The sequence below is a fragment of the Magallana gigas genome, chromosome 3 (assembly GCF_963853765.1).
Source record: "Magallana gigas chromosome 3, xbMagGiga1.1, whole genome shotgun sequence".
In the NCBI taxonomy this organism is placed as follows: domain Eukaryota; kingdom Metazoa; phylum Mollusca; class Bivalvia; order Ostreida; family Ostreidae; genus Magallana; species Magallana gigas.
The window spans coordinates 45704699-45727357 of NC_088855.1; the positions used below are offsets into that span (position 1 = coordinate 45704699).

The 22659-nt window shown below is 34.9% G+C and overlaps 2 long non-coding RNA genes across 2 annotated transcripts; both read right to left on the reverse strand.

Moving 5' to 3' along the window:
- Positions 1 to 1911: 1911 nt before the first annotated feature.
- LOC136274018 (uncharacterized) lies at positions 1912 to 7059 on the reverse strand. Its single transcript, XR_010712275.1, has 3 exons — positions 6786 to 7059; positions 4229 to 4564; positions 1912 to 3996 (listed from the first exon to the last, which is right to left on the reverse strand). It is a non-coding gene; the product is annotated as an uncharacterized lncRNA (long non-coding RNA).
- Positions 7060 to 10268: 3209 nt separating this feature from the next.
- On the reverse strand, positions 10269 to 15519 carry LOC136274019 (uncharacterized). The gene is made up of 3 exons (XR_010712276.1): positions 15382 to 15519; positions 13889 to 14808; positions 10269 to 10437 (listed from the first exon to the last, which is right to left on the reverse strand). It is a non-coding gene; the product is annotated as an uncharacterized lncRNA (long non-coding RNA).
- Positions 15520 to 22659: the final 7140 nt, after the last annotated feature.

Sequence of the window (22659 nt, forward strand, 5' to 3'; positions counted from 1 at the left end):
AACACAATGTTAATTTCACGCGCGGATTCCTCGCTTAGAGTAGTTTCCATCATGTCCACTTCCCGAGACGGTCTATCAGCGGGATTTAGCTTGGAGGGTATAAAATGCATTTGCAGATCAATATTCTTCTCAAAAACGAGTTTTATCAATCTGTTTCATGATTCCGTTTAATTGGTTGTCCTTTCCCCCTTGATTTTGCCACGCACATTTGACCGCTTGGTTGTCCGCAAGTAAGTCCACACGGTAGTTTTGAATTTCCGTTTCTAGAGACTTTAGTGCTTTTAAGGCCGCCTCGGCTTCCTTAAGGTGTATAGGTCGAGTGTCGTTTGGTTTCCAGTAATCTCCGAAGGAAGCTCCCTCATTTTCACCTGACAACAATGATACACCGTATCGGTAGGAGGACGCATCTGTCGCGAGTTATAGTTGATAATGAGACTCTGGTCTCCATTTTAAATGTCCGTGCCAATCGTCTACGAATCTCTGCTTTTTTTTTGACAAACCGATATCGCTCGATTGATTTCGCGTGTGTACAGTTTTGATGCAGGGATGGCTAGGTGCATTGAAATGCATTTTCCCGCAAATCGTTGGAGGGTGGTAAGATCTGTAGTTTGATGGAGAAGAATACTTTCTCTTAAGATTTTAAATTTTCTTTTCTTTTCCGTAGGCAACATGTATGCTTGTTTCTCAGAGTCAATAATAAATCCTAAATATTTTACACTCGTTGACGGAATCAATTAACATTTTCGTAGAGTCTTGTAAGGATTTGCAGAAGGATGCATACATGCTCGTGACTCCCCCTAGAAGTGTTAGAGGCATCGTTAGGAGGGCGAAATATCAAGAGGCGGTCGTCAATATATAGAATGTTATCTATGTTCAGGGTACCTAAGGTATGTTGTTACTTGTTTTCCAATTGTTTGATAAATGAATGGGGATATCTTATACCCGAACGGAATTGTAGTAAACGTAAAGACCCACCCCGCGAATTGTAAGGCAAAATATGTCTGGGACGTACGAGATAAGGACACGTGGTCGTATCCCGACTTCTCGTCGCAACAGATCATGTTAGCGCTCAGATCCACCATGCGATGAAAATCCTTTAATGTGTCCAACTTGAAAGGCGTGTCTTTCTTTCATCCACAAATTTAAATATCGTTCGTCATGACAAAGACGGGGTTTTGTAGGTTCAACAAGCAGAAGCATGATTACTCGCGGCATTTCGCATTCTCCGAGTCTCGCTAGCAAGCGAAGAAAACTGTTTTTTAGTCTTTCGGAGATTTCACCTTTGATAAAATCAGAATTTTTTTTACATACAGCAGAGTTCACAAAATGTCGCGTAACTGGGGTATCTGAGTACTACGCGTCTCCCTTAAAGTTTCCTTTAAAGTGTTGGAAAAATTCGCCAACATAGACCTTATTTTTAATCCAGTTTTCTACTTGCACTTTATCATTTGTATCGTTTACATTAAGTATGGACTGCCACTGATCGGAATGATCGTGTAGCTGTCCAGCAACAAAATGCTCTGGATCCCTATTATGCAACTGCAAATGTAAGTGAGCAGGACATCCATCACGTGCTACATCCTCTGCGGAAGGGAAGACTGCGTCTTGAGACAAGTTTCCCCCGATGGTTATCCATGTGCGATCATGCGTACCTCTCTTACCACAGCTGCCCCGTCAAATTCCACATTCTGTTCCCATGCGGGCAGCTGTCTAATCGAATTAATTCGACCGTTACATTCTGAAAGTAAGTAAGGCACGAATTCAACATGAGCCCACAGGACAAGTACGGAGGAAACAAGGCCCCAAGTCACAGTCCTCGTGATGTACTCACTAGAGAATTAGTGATCATAGGAACCTTGCAAGCTATAACATTAACGTATCATCAAAATTTAATCTCATTTATTATGCAATCGTTAAGTCAAAATAAGACTTACAAAATCTTCACACACACTAAAGAATCTGGGGGAATAAGCCGAGGCAAAAAACCACATAGTTCATTAAAAAAAAAAATATTTTATTTCTTGCAAATTTCACTTTCGTTACACTTATTAAACATACGTGATCATATACATTCAGTGCTGCCATAACCCACAAAAAGTAACTTCACATTTAATTGATATTAAGACAACAAAATAGTTATATGCTAATTTGGCAACAAAATGATATAGAAATCGTATGTTTAAATTATATTTTTTCTTAGAGTGGGTCATTGTACCATTTTTTAAAGAACGAATATTGTTAACACATATTAACGTCTATCTTTTTCAATTTTCAAAAAAAATGGTACGAAAACCCACTCTATGGTAAAAAGTAAGTTTTCCTCTTTTAATTTTTAAGATTGGTCTTTAAATGACTAAATCCAGTCATTTGCGTAAAACTGATAACAATAGAATCAGCTATATTATAGCTTCTAAACAATCGAATCGGTGATGTAGTGGTAAGCGAGGAGTACCTTAAAAAAGTGGGTGTTCGAATCGTACGCGTTATGGTTTTTATTTTATTTTATCTTTTTGTTTACATTGTTAGAATGTAATTTTCTTTTTTTTTCTTAATAATAAAAATTTGCTTATAATAACTTGAAATTATTTAATATGCATTTTCTACTACTTATATGAAATATAAAATGTATGTTAATCTCTTTGAGATTGCACGATTTCATATTGTAAACAAATGGTTGTTGTGCATGCAAGTAACAATTTAAAATTGGCAAGATAAAACGTGCCATCTTTTAATTCTTGAGAGTCTTGTAAACACAATAAGGACATACGCTGGACAAAAGCATGTAACTGTGCACAAAATGCAGAATACAAGCTAAGTCAAATGTACAGTATGCGCCTAAAGAAAATTCAACGATTAACTAGGCATGTATTTCACTTCCAATTGTACATGTATCGGCAGGAAAATCACATTACAAATGCGTGTTTTCTTGTGAAAGAAAAAAGCATAGTAGTAAGACACAAAGACCACCAGGGCCAATGCCCAACACAAAGTTTGACCAGTGACCTATAACAAGCCCCCTTGTTATACGTTACTGGTGTGACTATCGCTAAAGTATATGTAAATACTACAAAATTAGCGCATTTACGCCTTTCAAATGTCGATTGCCCCTTTCTCGCACTTTTGGACATTTTCATTTGGACAATACTATCCACCGTTTAAATGCCCAGGTAACTCATACATTTATTACTTATGAGACGTATGAGAGGGTCGTGGGCATTTGCAACGGCTTATTCCCCCAGATTCTTTGTCTCAATAACACAATACCAGTATTCTACACTTTGTAACTACTTCATATACACTTCCATCGATTCATTACCGACACATCCCCTAAATTGTGAAGGAAGGCAATTTAATAAACACACAAACATGAATGTCATTTTAGTTGTTTCATCGCTTTCAGTTTTGTGCAATCCTTTATGAGGTGCCCCATTCCGTCGCAAAACAGGCCTGGCCCAAGCTGTCCGGGGGGGGGGGGGGGGCTCAGTGAAGACGACTGCTTCCGCCCATAGAGGGGCCTGTTCTGGCGCATTCCACTGTACGCGTATGGATATCCATACACAGGAAAGAACACGGGCATCTGGTTTGGCTGGTACATACCGGACAAAGGGGACTGTCATTCATGCTTTTTGTTTTGCGGGGCCTCCTCCTTCTCTTGGTCTTTTTCCTTCATGCATTTTGAGAGAGCCTTAGTAATAATGTCCGACGCTTTGCCACCCAGAACAGTGAGTGCAAGGGACATTATGTTTATTCTGCCCTGGTTCCTGGTTGCCTGTCGTGCTAATTCCTCGAACGTCTCCGCGTCCTCGTGTCCGAGGGACCTAGCTTTTGCGGCTAATTCCTCCAAGGTGAGGAGCAGAAGAGCTTCGCTGGGTTTGTTTTGGGATGCAATTAAGCGTACCTTTAGTTTAAGGTCTGGAATGTCATCCTCTTTTTCTTCCTCTTTTTATGTCCTATGTCCTCTGTTTCATTCTTCTCCTTATCGTCTGCCTCTTCATCCTGAAATTCATATATTTTGTATCAAAATGAAAAAGGATCAAGATCTATTTGCCTAAAACATGCATGTATATAAATTCTTACACTCTAGAGATAAAGCATTAATTTCAGTATCTTTGATTATTAAGCGTATCTTATGTAATGATAACTAAAATAATGAGAATCACAGCAATTCCTCAATCTAAAATTGTTATAACTTTTTTTATATAATTCTAAACAAAGGTTTTATATACACCTTGTTGTCCTCAACTAGTTGTTGCCCTTTTGGTGCACCGGTTTCATTGGCTACAGGATTGTGTAATGGAGGAGTGACTTCTGGTTGATTGTAGACAAGTCCTTACCGGACATTTCTAAAATGTCTTCAGCAGACTCGTTGGTTAAGTCTTTAAATTTGGATGCCAGTTCTGTATTGGACAATTCCTCTAATGCCATATTTGATTTCAGTTTGCACCAGTTCAGTCTCTGGCCTGCGTATGTTCTCATTTTTTTCACTACCGGGAGGATATTTCTTTCAACTAAGGAGTGCCTCCTTTTTAGTATAGCCGGTGGTGGCATTCCTGGTTTATTGTTTCTAAAATTAAGATAAATAACTTTTTAAGAAACACGTCACACCAGCAAACTTGGTGAAATGACCACACATAGTTAATATTATGAAATAAATAATTTAACAACGTAAAACCCTTATAAAACGACTCTTCTTTGTAACTACCCCCCCCCCTTTTTTCTTTGGAGGGGGGGGGGGGGGTAAAGTCTGCTGCCACTAACCTATTACTCAAGCATCAAACATGCCTTTATATCTGTATCATTAATCGAGCTGATATTAATATGTGTCAAGGCGCTGAAACCCTCAATAAGCCTGCAGTATTAATTAACAAACATCGGTTAATCACTAATGAGATACCTCTTGACTGCCCCGATAACTGGTCAATTACAGATAACAAGATGTTAACGCATTCCAGCTTGTTTCTATTTGCATGGAATGGTAACTTGACACCACAAAGGAAAGTCTTACACTATTTACTTCATGTACATACTTTAAGATATTGTATGCATTCTCATTTAACCTCATTAGACATACCAAGTATAACATTAATATAATTGAACCTATTCTTCGAACATTTCTAGCATTAAATAACACCCATGATAATAGTGACGATGCATACTCATATGAAAAGTATAACCCATAGTAGTAAATTTACTAACCAAACAAACAAGATCATCGGGTTTTGTGCGCTTTGTAAACTCAAATGCCTCTTCTTATGCATCATGATACATGTATAACATAAAATTACAACACAACCGCGCGCCAATGATAGTTAATTGATTGCCAAGTCTACAGGGCCATCCCGGCCAAATCACCTTGGTTTTTCTTCCTAAATATATATATTTTTTCGCCACCTCGGCCGATTTTAAACTAGAGGTACTGTGAGCAAGCTCACAATTGATACCCCCCGCTAAGAAAAAATCATAACTCGTGTATTTTTTCTATTATAGAAAATATTGGATGAATCTATTTCATCGTCCATTTTCTATAAATAACAACAGCTCTTTTTTTTTAAACTGTTAATGCTTATATGAGTACACAAACCAATTTCTATTCTTAAAATTCCATTTTAATTCAAGTTAACTGTTAATGCATGAGGACATTTGCATCCTTATGTTAACAAACATGACTCGAATCAAACGAAATTCCACATGTCAAGCAGCCACTTAATATAAACATTTTGAATTGTTGGTATACTATGCCCGATTTTTTTAAAACAATGACCTAGAACTTCCTCAATTGACCTTTGGTCAAGGTCATGACACACTCTCAGGTTATAAGCATTCTAGATGTGAATTAAGAACTTCCAATATTTGTCCATTAGAAAGATATGGACTGGACACGAGTTTTACACTTTTCTGCAAGTGACCTTGGCCTTGCCCAAATGACCTTGGGTCAAGGTCATGACAAACCCTTAGCTCATAAGCAATATTTGTGTGAACTGAGAACTTCCAATGTTTCTCAATAAGAAAGATATGGACCGGACAAAATTTTTGCACTTTTTCCTGCCATTGACCTTGACCGAATGACTTTGGTTTAAGGTCATGACTCACACTTATGTCATAAGCAATCTTTGTGTGAAGTAAAAACTTCCAATGTTTCTCCATAAGAAAGATATGGACCGGACACGAATTTTGCACTTTCTCTGTTGGTGACCGTGACCTTGCCCGAATGACCTTGGTTCAAGGTCATGACACACCCTTAGGTCATGAGCAAACATTGTATGAAGTAAGAACTTCTAATGTTTCTCCATAAGAAAGATATGGACCGGCCACGAATTTTGCACTTTTTCTGCCAGTGACCTTGATCTTGCCCGAATGACCTTGGGTCAAGGTCATGACACACTCTTAGGTCATAAGCAATCTTTGTGTGATCTGAGAACTTCCAATGTTTCTCCATAAGAAAGATATGGACCGGACACGAATTTTGCACTTTTTCTGTTGGTGACCTTGACCTTGCCCGAATGACCTTGGTTCAAGGTCATGACACACCCTTAGGTCATAAGCAATCTTTGTGTGAAGTAAGAACTTCTAATGTTTCTCCATAAGAAAGATATGGACCGGACACGAATCGAACAGACAGACGGACGGACGGACAGACGGACAAGGTGATTCCTATATACCCCCCCCCCCCCCAAACTTCGTTTGCGGGGGGTATAATTATACCATTAGCCACTACGACTGTAAATTAAAGGCCACCACGGCCAGAACCACCTTGGTTCTAAAATGCGAGTAGAAAATATATTTACCTTCCTTGTCTGTATACACGTCTGCTTGCATTCGCCCCTCTACTTGAATGATAATTAGTACTTCGCTTATCACGTGATTACGCTGAGGGTACTGTAACAACCTAAGTCTCTAAAGTTACTTACCAGAGAAGCCCATACAATTGGTTAACAAAGAAATAAATGTGGGCAGGGTTGCTGGCCCTATCCCTTACTCCCCACTTCATAACCTTAGACTTTCCCCGATAGGTATGGTGCCAAAGAAGGATGGTACTTTCCTATGGGCAGCGGAAAGGGCAAAAATTACATTTTTAAAATCAATAGTAATTTAAATTCAACAATGCAAAATAATATTATCAATGACCATAAATGCAAAACCAACATTCTTCTTTGCAATATAAATATACATACAATCAACTAAAGATGTCTTTATACAAATCAAACAAACAAAAAGTAAAACCAACATACATAAATGCAAAACGAATAGACATAAAATTAAACAAGCGGACGCATAAAAACAAACGTCAGGTGGCGTGTTGGAGAAACAATATGCGCGGTGTCCAGTCAAGTCATCCACAGACCAACTCGTACATAGTTCATGTATACAAAAAGTCAAATCGTAATACTATACAAAACCGAGAATCAAGTCCTCTTCAAAATTTTATTCGTACACAAGGCTTAAAATGTTTTATGTATTGTAAGAAGTTCGTATGCAAAACGGAAAGTATACTTTAAGATAAATTAATTACTTTATAGTGAATTACAGTTGTATTAAATGATTGATATTTTAAAAGAGAAAGAAAATGTAAATTTTAATTAAGAATTCACAGATATAGGAATTAATCACAAAAATATCAGTTCAGTTTATTGTGGTTAAACATCGTAAAAGAAAGTTCTGAGCAAGCAGTAATTCAAAAATTACCTTTTATAATTATTTTTTTTATTATCTAACGATTGTGGAATCAAAGACCTAAATTAAAGTATATCATGTAGAATTACTAAGCTAAGGAAATTATACATTCCATCCAGCTTTTTAAAAAAAAAAAAAACTTCGTGTAATTATCGTGTTGAGATACCAAAACGCTTTAATTTGTCATTAGCAGCACGGTTAAGATTTTCGTTCCATTGAGGTACTATATAGAACACCAGTCACTTAATTTTTATTGTCACAACGCATGTAATGTCATAATACATGTAGATATTGGATTATGTAATATATTCACAATATTTTGAATCAAATAGTCAATACAGTAAAGATATTATCAATATAATCCATACACAGTGTTATGTATATTGCGATCACTTTACATAGGTGGGACTACGCCACTGTAAATACTATTTTAGAAAAAGAATGCGGTGTGCAGTGATTGATTTATTTTTTAAAACGTATACTCCACTATTTGTTTTAAAAAGAAAAACCGCACATCTTAAGTTTCAAGTTATGACTTTAGCTAATTAACTCTTGCCCCTTACCCGCGAAAAGCTTATAAATGCGTGCATTTAAAGAAACCGGTATTCTGCTGACTTAACTATATTCCTAGTTTCCTGTGTTAAGTTCTATAATATCTTTATATTCTTTTAAATTCAGTGATGGACAGCATCCTCTGTAAAAACCCGTCCACTTCATGTAGACCCGCTCTATTTACATAAATGTTTCTATGTGAAGCGAAAGCTGAGGTCTTGGCGATTACAAAGTTCAAATTAATCCCGGTTCAAATGTTGGATTTTTAAGACTTATTTTTGCTGATAATTAATTAATTAATCAATTACCACTTAGAATTTTATGTACATGTTGTAGTATAGATATCTCTGTTTTAATGCGGGATTTTAAAGCAAAGTCATTTTATCATCGGAATGTACAATTGCATATACAATTATAACATGTTTGAACTATTTGTTTAAAACATGATTTAATATTAAAAAATGTTGTCAAAGAGTAACACATTCTTCTCTGTCTTGTTTACGAGTTGATTTTTTGCATACGAAATGACCTGTGTACGAGATGGTCTGTATAAGACTTCACTGGACACCGCGCATATTGCTTCCCCAACACGACACCTGGCGTTTATTTTTGTGCGTCCGCTTGTTTTATGTTGACGTCTGTTCGTTTTTCATTTATATATGTTGGTTTTACTTTTTGTTTGTTTGATTTGTATAAAGACACATTTGGTTGATTTTATGTATATTTAGATAGCAAAGAAAACTGTTGGTTTTGCATTTATGGTCATTGATGATATTATTTTGCATTGTTAAATTTAAATTACCATTGATTTTGTAAAAATGTATTTTTTGCCCTTTCCGCTGCCCATACTTTCCGCCCAATCCATCATTTGTCTGACCCAGATGGTGATAGTGTGAATAATTATATTGATCACAAGTATTGTTCAGTTAGATATACCCCATTTGGAGAAGCCCTTGAAATGTTAGAAAAGTTATGTTCAGGTGCTTTAATGGCTCGTTTGGATGTCAAGAGTGCGTTTCGCTTACTTCCGGTTCATCCATCTGATTTTCAGCTGCTGGGTTACAAGATTAACAAGAAATCATATTGACGCAAGCGTCAAATGGGCCGCAAAAAATATAATTGTTGTATGAATCATTGGTTGTTTACATAAAAACACACCACAAAGAAGAAAATAAGAGTTGGTTGTTCTAATTTTTATGGTAAATTTTAATATACTTTCAGCAACTTGTTTTGAAGTTTAACATTTTACTATTATCTTAAAGAATCGATTTCGTTACTGTAAGCATTTCTAACGGAAAATGTATGATCATTGCCATAGTATAAAGTAATGGAGAACACATTGATTTGTACATTACTCTAATACAAAGTGCAACTCATCATTTTTCTCTTGGAGATTATGTATTTCAAACCATTTTGGGTTATTTTGGTTGCATTGTATTGAATGAAAACTTAATGTATTAGCATGATTTCAAGGGACCTCATAATAAAATAAAAATTTATTAGTTCAAATTTTCCAGTCAATTCAAATTTTCATTTCTGTCATATTCTTGCGTAAATAATTGATATAATGTCATTTCATGAAATTTTCTACCACATTTTACATGGAAATATAATAAATACACACACAAACTCTTTTTATTTGACACGGCACATAGAAATTCAAAAATATCATTCATATAAAATTTAATGACATTCAGGTCTTTAATATTTTAGGTCTTTAGTATGTCCCGCATACCGATCCTGATGCATTGTTTTGAAAAGAATGAAGAACTCCGATATTTTCCGAATAGATTATAGTCTCGATAAAAACGCGCCAAATACGACAATTTACTAAGTTTGACCTACTTTTCATTTACGAGTAAAAGAAAAAATATGTGATATTTTCTAAAAGGCATAAAACATATTTCTACATGCAAATTGACTTTTAATTCATAAAAATAAGCATAGTATTAATTCTAATAAAAAAGAACTATCCCGCAGAAACGCAGTAACAATATTTAAATGTGTATCAAATAACGGACCGCCTTCCGGCGGCCCGTAATGATTACATTTAAATTGACAAGTGTATGCCATTTGGGTGTTAAGTAAGTTGTGCTAAATTTGAAAAGTTTGCTTCCTTTTTGGAATGGGTATTAAACACTCTGTGTCAAACTTATAACGTAGTGCACTATCTAATGATTTTCTACTAGCAGGTCTTTCTGGGACTTAGGAATGCTTTTATCTAGGGGTGTTGCTAAAACGCGGAACGGAACACGGAACGGAAAGCGGAACGGAATGGAATACGGAAAATGTTATGTAATGTTATTTACTCGAGAGATGTGTTAAAGAAGCTATAAACGATATACTTGACGTAAATTTTTGTTGCTAAAACTGATATTCATACTCAATTTTATTTATTTCATAAATGTATGATTTCTCTCAATTAACATTACATGCTTTGACCACTAGTCCCAATTTATCAAACAAAACAATATATCCAGCGTTCTATTCGGATTAAGTTGCATGTTACCGCCAATACTGCAATTATACTCTGTCCCAAGATATTTTGGATTCACGTTTGGACGATTTTTAATAAAAATACACTTACCTGTGAAAGAAGTGCAATTGAAATAGTTGAAAGGGATATTTTCCAAGCTAATTTCAGTGAAACATTATCATCTTTCACTCGGAAAAATTCACAGGAACGAAAACAGATTCCTTATGGAGATTTATAATGGGGAATGTTTACATCTTTTCTCCATTCGGAATACACTCGGAATACATCGCGCAATATTTCAACGTTATCATCCGGGCTTGCTGCAATGCAAAATCTCCGTAGACATCACATTTTTTAGCATTGTATTGAAACCTGATAAGCTAACAGGGGCGTTTTGACTGAGAAATCTTTGAAATTTTTCATACTTTTGAATGAACATCGTTTGGATCCTGAGGTATTTATAAATATCAAACAATTAAGCCAAACGTGAATTCAAAATATCTTGGGACAGAGTATAGTCATATATTTGCTGGTACTGCAGTTAGTCATACTTATGATGTGACTTCATCAGTTTTTGAGCTCAATATTTTTGTGTGTAGAGCCCGTGAACTTATGTGAGCCGGGCTCATGTCTACGATCACTTTGTACTGAATGTACTTTTCACTGGAGGAAACTACTTAATTGGTGAGTGCTATTATGTATATTGTTAGAATGTTTTCCAATGCATATGTACATTGTGCAGTAGAATTATATTATAGTACATTCTATAATTTTCATACTTTAGTGTAGGTATAAAGTTACTATTTATGCATATGCATGGATATTTCAAGGTCATCATTAATGATACATTGATAAAGCTATATGAAGGTACTTATGTAATTTTGAGGCAAGTGTGCAACTTCGCTGGATTATGTTAGGTTTATAATTGATATATTACGAGAGGTAACTCCATTTCCAACATGTATTGTCTAGAGTTATGCCTCTTTGTTTACATTTTTCTGTCGCCAAACTTTGCTAGGGCATTTCAGATTTATACATCTAGATGCATATCTTATTGTGATTAATTGAATTAGGTTATACTGATAAATCTGATAGTCATACATTTCATCATTGTCAACATATATTTGCTAGGATGAATAAGTATGTGTGTGTTTTTACAATATTTTTTTCTCTGGTAGCAAGGGACAGTTTCGAATAAAGTTACCGTCAATATTTTTGTAAAATTGAGAGTTGCTGTACTTGAAGGCTTATGAGTGTTGCTAAAATTCATGAAATGATTTTTAATGATTATAATTAGTTAGAGGGGTGTCTCTTGTTGAAATTGATATGCAATATGTAGGCCCTTTAAGTTAGGTACATGAGAATCAGAAGTAAAATGCGAAACCTGCGGCTATGACTGTTGTGCTGACTTTACACAGTGAAATTGCAAGTTACAGACGGGAGGTAAAATAACACGAAAAGTAGGTGGATGGGACATTGAAAACTATACACCGGTAAGTTTGTGACATGTGATAGTGCAACATGCACGCGGTACGGAAGGTCAACCCTCTGCAGGGAATTAGCTGGGGGAGGTCTAAAAAGCTGAAAAATCATGAAAAATTAGCAACATATGAAAGGGTCAAAATCTCATAAAAACCAGTATGTAGAGAATTTTACAGGTTTTGATTAGTAATTTTCTTCAGAAATTGGTGATTGGCCTTATAAAGAGTGAATAAAAGGTATTTGTGCTGAATGGGAACTGAGGAAATTCTAGTTACAGAGTTCCGAAGACATGCATCCCTTGGCTACAATGAATTGTATAAAAAAAACTGTCCCCTGCCACCTCTATTTATTGTAGTAAATCGTCGTACGTCTAGTGATTCGTCTATCGTCTTACGTCTTACATGATTTGTCACCCTCCAAAATAAAGACGCATTTATGGACAAAAGTGTCCAAAAGTTTCCTTTTTTCACTGGCCAGTACATTGCAGGGCTGTACAATCACGTAAACATAAAGAAACTGTCATATCTGAAATACTAGGAATATTAATTAAGTAATCTGAAACGGTATAAGATGTAGACAACGAACGGCGATACAAAAAAAATAAAATAAAAGAGACTTTGCAGGACATCTAGAGCGTTAGTGACCCTATTAAAATGATTTTGTTTCCGATTAAGTGATCTTTAAAATAGTGAGACGAAAGAATAGCAGACAGATGTTGCAGCAAAACCTTGACAATAATGGTGGATGTTGTTCGTCGGTCACGTTTTTTATATCAATATCTATTGATGCATTTTTTAAACTCTGTCCCGAGTTTTTGCTTCCACCACTTTTTGCTTGATATTTCAATAATCATGAATACCTTTGTGCTCAAACAACGTTCATCCACTAATATGAAAAATGTCCAGATTATCCGTTTTGAAACGCTTCCTCTACCGCTTCAAGTTTCAATACACATCCCAAAATAGAAAGTATACGGGGATTTTGCACTGCATCAGCCGTTAATAAGCCCGGATAATAAAGTTGAACAATTGCACGAGGTACCCCGAGTACTTCTGAATGGAGAAAAGATGGAAACATTTCTCACTGTAAATCTCCGTAAGAAATTTTCGTGTCTGCAAACTTTTGTGAGTGAAAAATGATAATTTTTCAATGAAGATATCTTTGATATATTCCCTTTCATCGATTTCAAATGTATTTTTTTTTCACAAGTATGTGTATTTTTATTAAAAATCATCAAAAAGTGATGAAAGCAATAACTTGGGACAGACTATAAATACTATGAATCACTAAAAATTCAATGTTTGAATTTTTTAAAACAAGTATAAAATCCCAAGCAAGGGTCGAAGTCATGAAAAACACAATCAAAACGCTCAAATAACTGCCCTATACTGTTATTCCAACAATATTTCAAATGGAAAATAATTAAAAAATTATTTTTAAAGCTTATTTAATCACAATGTGTGTACATTTCATTTTTCCGTTTCGTACTTTTTTAAGCAAATTAAATGCAATGATATAGTTGATAGACAATCGTAAGAGTGACATCAACTAATTAAGCTACCTTTTGAAAATAATCATTAAAAAATATGAATAAAAGAAACAAAGTACATATTTGTGTCTAATCTATACAATATTTAAGGCATTTAACGTCAAAGTATTTTTCGTTTTCCGTTCCGTTCCGCTTTCCGTTCCGCGTTTTAGCAACACCCTTTATCTAGTGTCAAAATTTACCAGTCTTTGTGATAAATTAGGGGTTCCACTAGCCCATGACAAAACCTTGGGTCCTACAAAAAATTAGTGTTTTTTGGACTCGAAATCGATACAGTTGCAGAGACGGTTAGTATTTCCTTAGACAAATTGGGTCTATTACGTCTTCAACATAACTATTTTCTTCACCGTAAAAAGGTGACCCTTAGTGAAATCCAATCACTTACTTGCCGACTTAATTTCTGCATTAGAGCTATTCCAGCAGGCCGAGCATTCGTAAGGCGCTTGTATGATGCCACAGCTGGGCTTAGCAAGCCTTATCACAAACGTAGAGTTTCTTTGGAAACGAAGCAAGATATACAAATGTGGCTTGTGTTCCTTGAGTCATTTAATGGTATAAATTCTAATAACTTTCAGTTAGAATTATTCACAGACAGTGCTGATTCTGAAAACCTAGGTTGTAGGGCTATTTTTGGAACTTATTGGGCCTTTTTAACATGGCCTGAATCCTGGAAAGGGGCAGGCATATTTAGGGACATCACATTTTTAAGATTGGTTCCCATAGCAATGGTATTCTCTATTTGGGGTAAGGAGTTGGTGGGAAAGAGAGTAATTCCTCACACAGATGATAAAGCATTTGTCACCATTTAAAATACTAGAACATCCAAATCACCCAGAGTCATGATTCTCTTAAGATTGTTAGTCCTGAAGGGACTTGTGCATAATATTCAAATTAAAGGGCAGCATATCATAGGAGTTCAAAACGTTAAAGCTGATTCTCTCTCTCGTCTGCAGTGGAACAGATTCAGACATGTCTTTCCAGAAGGTGACCAGCTCCAATCGACTGTTCCAGACTCATTCCTCAGACTCATCTACAATATCGATCACAAGCATTGCTATACATGTAAGTTGTTCCTTGTCTGAAAACACAAAGAAATTATACATGACAGCAGTTCATCAGTTTAATTCATTTTGCCATGCTTATGAACGTAATCAAACTTGGCCACCAAACCCTAATGACTTGATCCATTTTGTAGCGTATCTCTCATATAAACAATTTTCATCAAGCACAGTGAAAGCATATATTGCAGGAATATCATATTTTTGCAGAATCCGAGGTTTTCTGGACACAGCAAAATCATTTATATTACAAAAGGTATTAGAAGGGTTTAGTCGTATGAACACAAGAGTTGACAATAGCAAACCCATAATCATCAGCATTCTTCAAGGTCTAATTTCTATTCTTCCTCAAGTTTGTCTATCAAACCACAGGGGCTTGTGTAGAGAAAAAAAACATTGATATAAAAAGGGGGTACATAAGAGGAAAAATAACAAGGGAGGACGCCATCTTGGATACCGCCTCGCTTCCTTAGCTAATTTCTCATTTAAAACGTTATGCTAGGCATAAGCGCTGGTTAGTATTCCTTTATAAATGATTCTTCTTTAACATCTTACCTCTGGTTTAATTCCTATTTACACCTACATTAAATTACCTGATGATTCTTTGAGTAAACATCCCAAATCGACAACTCCTAGGCTTCCGCAGAAAACGAAAGTGCATCACGTGATTATCTGTCGCTCGGTTGGTCTCGGGGTTTTTCATTCGTCGAAGATGAATTGCGAGATTTCCAAACTTAAAAGAAATTAATTGCGCCAAATACGAAGTTGATTTAATATATTAAATATCACAATGTACACACATCTGGCAAGTCATCAAGATTTGTAACAATTATACACCCTGAATGAAACCATGTGTCACATCCATCACACCCAACTACATTGTTTTTACATGTACACTCTGGCAACAGGTTCTCCTTCAAATGTATTTGTTATAGCAGTTGTCTTCTCACTAAGTAGGAGCTGGTTGACTTCCTTGTAGAAATCAGTTTTATTTGTTGCTGCTTTTTCCTCAACAAAAAATATGTCTTTTAAGGTAGTCCTATACTCGGCACTAAATGGGCTCAATCATTAAAAGCTTAGCTTTTAATGATAAATATACATTCTAGCAATACATATACAAAAGAAAATATGTATGTTTACATGCTAGTTTGTTTGTTATCACCTCTCAGACGGGTGTACCCCTTTGCGAAAAGTATTGACAATTATGAAATTTGCCAGACGTCCGTTTTTCTAAAAATAATTACCAATTTTGGAAAAATTAGAACTGAACATACAAAATAGAGTATAAATATTTATTTAAGCCATATCTCATAAATAATTTTGCACAAATTTTTGTAAGTAAGTACGCTTTATGGACCTGATGTATCAAAATAGAATACAAAAAATGCAATGCTAGTATCGCGTTTGGTATTTTTTTTTACTATTTTATGTACTCAAACTTAAATTCATGGTGTTTACTCTATAGATTGACATCTTAGAAAAAAGATTTGGTAAAATAAATTATATGTTGACGGATTACTTTTCACCCTATAAGCTCTAAACCAAGTAGACCCTGACGAAAAAATCTGTAAAAATCACATTTTGCTAGTTTTCTGCCTACATGTAGATCTGTCAACAATGTTAGATATCATTTAAACATTAACTAATTGACGATTGATTAAATTCGAAATAGCTTCTGTCTCTAAATTTAAACCGGTTTTAGTAAAAGAAAAAGAACTAGAGCAAAGCTCGTTGCAAAGCAACGAGTGGGTCTTCCGTTAATATCGGAAGTAAAGCTGGAAGTTCCTGTATGAAGCAGAGCCCTTAAACCAATAACAAGAGTAACTAAAATAAAAAGATGAAAAAAATCGAATTATTCCTGGTACGACTTAACAAAATACGAATGATTTTACGTACGACTTAACAAAAACCTTTCTGATTTCAAGAACGACTTAACAAAAAAATCCGAATGTGTTCAAGTTCGACTTAGCGATTATTTTTGGTACGAGTTAATTTTACTTTGAACATTACGCTATTTTTTAAACCAAGGACGCGAATTCAAAATTTCCGGAAAAATCAATTTTTAACCCCCGATATCTCTGTAATGCATCGTCCGATTTTCAAACGGATTTCAGATTCGTGTTCAGCATAACAAACTCTACAAACTTCGTAAACATTTTAAATTAAAACGAAAAATTCGAAAATTCGAAAATTTTAAAACACTTCCGGTTTAGACCGGAAGTGACGGAAACTAATTTCCAGTCTTATGTCCAAATAAAAACGATCATTGCTTCAACACAGAAAATTCCAAGTCTTTATCTTGAACCGTTTTTGAAAAACGCCCTGGACAAAATTACTTTTTTAAAATTTAAAAATTGACGTAACGTAAAAACGGAAGTGACGTTGTAGTTGAAAATTTTAAAACTTTGAGGCACAATAATGCTTCATAATCCCTGAAAGTTTCATGTAAATCTGTTGAAAACTTTTTGAGATATTAAGCTTTGAAAAAGTCAGAAAAATAAAGAAAAAGAAAAATAATAATAACTAGAGCAAAGCTCGTTGCAAAGCAACGAGTGGGTCTTCCGTTAATATCGGATGTAAAGCTGGAAGTTCCTGTAAGAAGCAGAGCTCTTAAACCAATAACAAGAGTAACTAAAATAAAAAGATGAAAAAAAATCGAATTATTCCTGGTACGACTTAACAAAATCCCAATGATTTTAAGTACAACTTAACAAAATCCTTTCTGATTTCATGAACGACTTAACAAAAAAAATCAGAATGTGTTCAAGTACGACCTAACAATTATTTTTGGTACGAGTTAACTTTACTTTGAACATTAAGCTATTTTTTAAACCAAGGACGCGGAATCAAAATTTCCGGAAAAATCAATTTTTAAACCCCGATATCTCTGTAATGCATCGTCCGATTTAAAAACGGATTACAGTTTTGAACTCAGCATGAAAATAACTGTAAGATAGGTATGTGAAATTTTTAAAATTGAAAAACATGAAAAAACAAAAAAATTGGTTTTGCTTCCGGTTTGGACTGGAAGTGTCCGAATTGAGTTTCCAGCCTTATGTCATAAGTAAAACGGTATTTCTACCTATTCTGTAAATCTCATAGCTTTATCTTAAATCAAAAATGAGAAAAGCTCCGGACAAAATCACTTTTTAAAACTTGAAAAACGTCAATATCTGACGAATTTGATGACGTCATCAAATAATTTTTTCATATCATAGAGATCTTTCAGATACACATTAAAGCTGTAAATTTCAAAACAATCGATGCAAGCGTTTTTGAAATATTTGAGTTGGAAAAAAAATAAAAAGAACTAGATACGACCTCGTTACGAGTAACGAGTAGGTCTTCCGACCGATTGTTTTTTAGTTTAAATTATACCATGAAATATCGATGCAATTTCAAAATTACCCCCCCCCCCCAAATTTGAAGATAAGGAATAAAAACCCTAATTACGTCAAACATGCGCCTGACGATGACTTTTTCAAACCGATAATGAACAGATCAACAGCTTTGATTTATAATGCATAACAAAATATGTATCGTTTTCAAGTTATTCGTAATAGACTTTACGAGTCTCTTGGTCTTTAATTAAAGGGGCCAGCCCCTTTTTCTTGATTTTATTGGATAAAACTTTTGATTTTCTACTACTTTTGTTCTATATGTCTTTACAAAATATCAACTGATAAAAAGATACTGATCAAAACATATGAAAATTTTGATTCGAAATTTGTACCCCATTTTCGTGCCTAAGCGAGCTCCAAGGAATAGCGCCACTGGTGCAAAACAACTAAATAGTGCACAACTTCAAACCATGCTCTACCTATCCTGAAAATTTAAAAGTCATATCTCTTATAGTTTTTGAGATCAGCTCTGCACAAAATAGGTCGTAAAAAATTACAAAATCGACCGTAGATCCAAACCGGAAGTGACGACGACAAAAAATTCAAAAACATATAAAATTCAGATAATTGCCCATCATCTGTGAAAAAATTGTTGAGATCGGTTAAGCAGTTTTCGAGAAATCGCGTGCACAAAATTTGGAAAAAAAAAATAATAATAAACAGTACGAAAACAATAAGGTCTTCCGTTGGAAACGGAAGACCTTAATAATAAGAAGAAACAGTACGAAAACAATAAGGTCTTCCGTTGGAAACGGAAGACCTTAATAAACAGTACGAAAACAATAAGGTCTTCCGTTGGAAACGGAAGACCTTAATAAGGTAAAATATTGAAATCACGCGTTCTTCGTTTTCTCGCACAGTTTAAAAGTGAAGCTTTCCATATTTCATCTATATAATGATTAACGTTATGCGCAGACCTAGAAAGGGTCTTGGGAATAAAACTGCCAAAAATTAAGGGTTTTAGAGGGGGCTAACCCCCCCCCCCCCCAAAAAAAAAAAAATTAAAAAAAAATTGTAACTTTTATACTATTCATCTGATTTTTAAAATCTTTTCGGTTTATTGTATAGAGGAGAGAATACAATTTAAAAAAATGTCGTCCGGGGGTTACTTTTTGACACCTTTTAGGAGTTTAAGGCGACTAAAAATGACTATTGAACCTTCAGCTGCCGTGTATGGCTTGATCTGTAGGGGAAAAATTTGAAACTCCCGATCCTTTCACTCAATTTTAAATAAAAACTCATGTAAATGTACATCGGACCTCATTCTTATTGTCGGCCAAATCTTAAGCAGAATGAACAATTTATAATTAAAATCCTGAAATCAAACAGCACGTATTGATTGTACGGGGAATCAGAATGTACACAGTGCACGGGATGTAAGCAAACGTATAACTATTCAGATGCATGTATATTTTTTGTATTTTGTTAAATCAGAAAAGATATGCATTATTTCTGAATGTTGAAACTGTGAAAATTACAGTCATCGATTTTATACTGAATAAATTTACATGTTACGTGTTTCGTCATTTCTTCATTTATCAAGCATAATTATATCAATCCCATTTAATTCAAACAGGATTATCCTTGTAAACGACGTGAAAAAAACTTTTAAAGCAGAAATACATGTGCAGAATGCATAACTAATTGTTTATCGACATCCTTGCGTTGGTGTAAACTGAACCCGCGATTTCTACTTTCGGTTTGCTTTCCGATCGCAGCTTTTGAAACTGACATGTTCCCCACTGTTCAATCAATTACTAACATTATTTAGACCTGACCTTTCTATTTATGTCCTTACCGTGGCATTAACACACTCTCACGTCCATGAATTAAGTGGTTTTGATTGCACTCTCTGCATGGTCAATGAAATTCGTACGCGCGAACCCAAAGGTGCGTTCCAATCCCACCTCAGACAACATTATTCAACTTATTGTCTACCACTCTTAAACGCCATGCACATAACGATTTTTGTAGAAGATTGTGCAGGATTTGGTATCACTAGATACGACCTCGTTACGAGTAACGAGTAGGTCTTCCGTCCGATTTTTTTTTTTTTTTAGATAAAATGATACCATGAGATATCGATACAATTTCAAAATTACCCCCCCCCCCCAAAAAAAAAATTGAAGATAAAGAATAAAAACCCTAATTACGTCAGACATGGGCCTGACGATGACTCTTTCAAACCGATAATGTAGATATCAACAACTTTGATTTTTATAATGCATAACAAAATATTTATCGTTTTCAAGTTATTCGTAATAGAATTTACGAGTCTCTTGGTCCCTAATTAAAGGGGCCGGCCCCTTTTTCTTGATTTTATTGGATAGAACTTTTGATTCTCTACTACTTTTGTTCTATATGTCTTGTCAAAATAACAACTGATAAAAAGATACTGATCAAAACATATGGAAATTTTGATTCGAAATCTGTACCCCATTTTTGTGCCTAAGCGAGCTCCAAGGAATAGCGCCACTGGTGCAAAACAACTAAATAGTGCACAACTTCAAACCATGCTCTACCTATTCTGAAAATTTCAAAGTCATATCTCTTATAGTTTCCGAGATCAACTCTGCACAAAATTGGTAGTAAAAAATTACAAAATCGACCGTAAATCCGGACCGGAAGTGACGACGACAAAAAATTCAAAAACATATAAAATTCAGATAATTTCCCATCATCTGTGAAAAAATTGTTCAGATCGGTTGAGTAGTTTTCGAGAAATCGCGTGCACAAAATTTGGAAAAAAAAAATAATAATAAACAGTACGAAAACAATAAGGTCTTCCGTTGGAAACGGAAGACCTTAATAATAAAAATAAGAACTAGATTCGATCTCGTTGCGAGCAACGAGTGGGTCTTCCGTCCGATTTTTGAATAAATAAGATTAAACTTATCAATTCAAAGATAAAATCGTAGATCTAAGCGAAAAAAAGAGAAAAAAAAATTGCGGCACTCGAGGCTTGAACCCGGGTCGCCTGGGCCATGTCCACGACTATAACGACTGAGCTACTCGGACTCCGCTTCAGAACTTTGACGCTTAATTTCTCGAGAATGCCTTGATCGATTTTAAAACTAATTACATATTCTTAATCAGTGAAAGGGTCACTATAAGGTGTAAAAATTTCAAAGAAAAATATTAAAAAATAAAAAAGTCGAAAAATTCAATTTTTCAAATTTCCTTCCGGTGACGACCGGAAGTGACGGCAGACATTTTCTTGACCGAGGTACATTAGAAAAACGGTAGATCTATCATCTCTGAAAATTTCAGCTCTATATCTTTGCTCGTTTTTGAGAAACCCGACAGACAAAATTGACTTTTTAAAATCGTAAACGGACGATAACTTCTGACCGGAAGTGTATTTTCAAAAAATAAAAATTATATATCAGGTTTAGATAAAAACACGTTTATATTGAAAATTTGAGCGAAATCGACCCTGCCATCTCCGAGAAATCGTCTGCACAAAATCGGTAAGAAAAAAAAAGAATAATAATAAGAACTAGACACGATCTCGTTGCGAGCAACGAGGAGGTCTTCCGTGCGATTTTTTGAAGGTTATATGACCTTGACTTTGATATTTGACCCTTTATCTCCTTATTGGGGCAACAAAAAAAAATTGATGGTTGAATTTTATTAGGAACACCATTCTCAGCATTTTATTCTATATTGATTTTCAAAATAATGTTTTATAAAATATTTGTTCTGTTTGAGGTATGTTATCAAAGTTTGGTACTTCTGGCCCCTTAAACCCATTAAAACCCCTTAATACGGAACACATAATAAAATAATTATAATATGTTGTTAAATAAATGTGAGATGAACATTTTTGCTTCCTAAACATAAAACAAAACATTTTTCAGTAAAGTGCTATGGAAGAAAGACTTTAGAGCCCTTTTGGTCCCTAAATTGAAGGGCCAGCCCCTTTTTCTTGGCATCATACGAAAGTTCTTTTGATATTAAACATATTTTGTTCAACAAGTGTTTAGAAATTCTTTGCCGTTTTTGAGCTATCTGGGATATGATATTTAAGGGGCCGACCCCTAATCTCCTTATTGGGGCCAGATAACGAAACTTTTATGATTGAATATTGTTTAAAACATCATTCGAAACATCTTTTATTCTATATTGCTTTCCAAAATATTTGTCCTTTTTGAGATATATTCGATCGAAGTTTTGGACTTTTGGCCCCTTAAAACCCCTAATTACGTAACGCATAATAAAAAATTTATAATGTATAGTTTTATTAGTAAAAGATGAACATTTTTGCTTCTTAAACATATGACAAAATATTTCTCAGTAAAGTGCTATGGAAGACAGACTTTAGAGCCCTTTTGGCCCCTAAATTGAAGGGCCAGCCCCTTTTTCTTGGCATCATACGAAAGTTCTTTTGATATTAAACATATTTTGTAAAACAAGTGTTTAGAAATTCTTTGCCGTTTTTGAGCTATCTGGGATATGATATTTAAGGGG